Source organism: Cicer arietinum, chromosome 5 (assembly GCF_000331145.2).
Source record: "Cicer arietinum cultivar CDC Frontier isolate Library 1 chromosome 5, Cicar.CDCFrontier_v2.0, whole genome shotgun sequence".
Lineage (NCBI taxonomy): Eukaryota > Viridiplantae > Streptophyta > Magnoliopsida > Fabales > Fabaceae > Cicer > Cicer arietinum.
In genome coordinates this window covers 38,139,598-38,142,168 of record NC_021164.2, presented here as the reverse complement: position 1 = coordinate 38,142,168, position 2,571 = coordinate 38,139,598, and the positions used below count along the sequence as shown (strand labels likewise).

The following is a 2,571-nucleotide window of genomic DNA, read 5'->3' as shown; positions in this document are numbered from 1 at the left end:
ATCGCAGTTAAATTCAATTTATTTATCGACGAGAAATTTTAATTGGCATCAAAATATCTTTTTGATTATAAAACTCCAAGATATTATTAACTTTGGCTTAAAAGCCTCCGAGCCAAAATCCAAAATACACCAAAAATACATAAATGGTACTTTTAAAATTATGGGTCTTACATATCACACAACTATTTCATCATTTTGTTATTCAAATTAGTCGCGTTATTAGTGATGATCTTGTTTGGCAAGCCATATCGACAAATCAATTCTCTTTTGATGAATTTGACAACCACACTTCTCGTCACATTGGCATAAGAAGCGGCTTCAACCCATTTTGTGAAATAATCAATAGCTACCAGGATAAACTGGTGACCATTGGAAGCTTTAGGCTCGATGAGTCCAATAACATCCATCCCCAACATTGAAAACGGCCATGGTGATGTTAAAACATTCAAAGAGGTGGGCGATACATGTATTTTATCAGCATATATTTGACATTTATGACATTTCTTTACGTGACTAAAGCAATCATATTCCATAGTCAACCAATAATAGCCAGCCCTCAAGATTTTTCTTACCGTTGCATGTCCATTTGCATGAGTTCCAAAAGAACCTTCGTGAACCTCTTGAATGATCTTTTCTGCTTCTGCTTTATCCACACATCTGAGGAGAACCATATCATGATTCCTCTTATAAAACACATCACCATTTAAGAAGAAGTTCATTGACAACCTTCTCAAAACCCTCTTGTCGTTCTCTGAAATACCTGATGGATATTCCCTATTCTTAACATATGATTTGATATCATAAAACCATGGTTTTCTATCAAGCTCTTCTTTTATCGATAAGCAATATGCTGGCTTATCCTTTTGTTGAATTTTTATGACTGGCACATCCTGACCGACACTTATTTTGAACATTGATGACAATGTGGCCAAGGCATCAGCCAGTTGGTTTTCTTCTCGAGGAATATGGTGAAAAGTGATATGCTCGAAGTTTTCTACCAATTCGTTGATATGTGTATGATACAAAATCAATTTGGAATCTCGAGTTTCCCACTCTCCTTTTGTTTGATGGATAACCAAAGATGAGTCTCCATATACCTCAAGAACTTTTATCTTTGACTCAATGGCTGCTTTAATGCCGATGACAAATGCCTCATATTCTACAATATTGTTTGTGCAATCAAAACACAATCTAGCTGTAAATGGAGTGAATTGGTTATCCGGAGAAATCAAAATTGCCCCAATTCCATGACCTAACGCGTTAGAAGCACCATCAAAAACCAGCGTCCATATTTATTTATCAGGTGATTCATTCTCTTCAAATAAAGTCATGATGCCTTCATCGGGGAATTCACATTGCATAGATTGATAATCTTCTACAGGTTGTTGGGCCAAATACTCTGCTAGGGCACTTCCTTTTATAGCTTTTTATGTAACATATACCAAATCGTATTCTAATAACAACATCTGCCAACGGGCAATCCTTCCAGTAAGAGCAGGTTTCTCAAAGATATACTTAATTGGGTCCATTTTAGACACCAACCAAGTTGTATGAAATAACATGTATTGCCTCAACCGACGAGCAGCCCATGCTAATGCGCAACATGATCGTTCAAGCAATGAATATCTTCTTTCACAGCTGGTGAACTTTTTGCTCAAATAATAAATAGCATGTTCTTTTTTACCAGATTCGTCATGCTGCCCCAGTACACAACCCATTGAATCGTCAAGTACTGTCAGATACATAATAAGAGGTTTCCTAGGAACAGGAGGCACTAAGATTAGAGGTTTTGACAAGTACTACTTAATCTTTTCGAAAGCTTTTTGACAATTATCATTCCATTCAACCTTTTAACGGGCGATCCTTCCAGTAAGAGCAGGTTTCTCAAAGATGTACTTAATTGGGTCCATTTTAGACACCAACCAAGTTGTATTACATAACATGTATTGCCTTAACCGACGAGCAGCCCATGCTAATGCGCAACATGTTCGTTCAAGCAGTGAATACCTTGTTTCACAGCTGGTGAACTTTTTGCTCAAATAATAAATAGCATGTTCTTTCTTACCAGATTCGTCATGCTGCCCCAATACACAACCCATTGAATCGTCAAGTACTGTCAGATACATAATAAGAGGTTTCCCAGGAACAGGAGGCACTAAGATTGGAGGTTTTGACAAGTACTACTTAATCTTTTCGAAAGCTTTTTGACAATTATCATTCCATTCAACCTTTTGGTCTTTGCGCAACAACTTGAAAATTGGCTCGCATGTAGCGGTGAGATGTGATATGAACCTAGAAATGTAATTCCATCTACCCAAAAAGCCACAAACTTCTTTTTGTGTGCGTGGAGTGGGCATTTCTTGTATTGCTCTTACTTTATCTAGGTCCACTTCTATCCCTTTTTGACTAACGATAAACCCAAGTAACTTGCCTGATGTTACACCAAAAGTGCATTTAGCAGGGTTTAAACGGAGTCTGAACTTCCTTAGTCGCACAAACAACTTTTGAAGGTTAATAACATGTTCTTCTTCGGTCCGAGATTTTGCAATCATATCATCCACGTAAACCTCT

At 37.3% G+C, this 2,571-nt stretch overlaps 1 pseudogene; it reads right to left on the bottom strand.

Annotated features, from left to right (window-relative positions):
- Positions 1–901: 901 nt before the first annotated feature.
- On the bottom strand, positions 902–2,357 carry LOC140920444 (uncharacterized; annotated as a pseudogene).
- Positions 2,358–2,571: the final 214 nt, after the last annotated feature.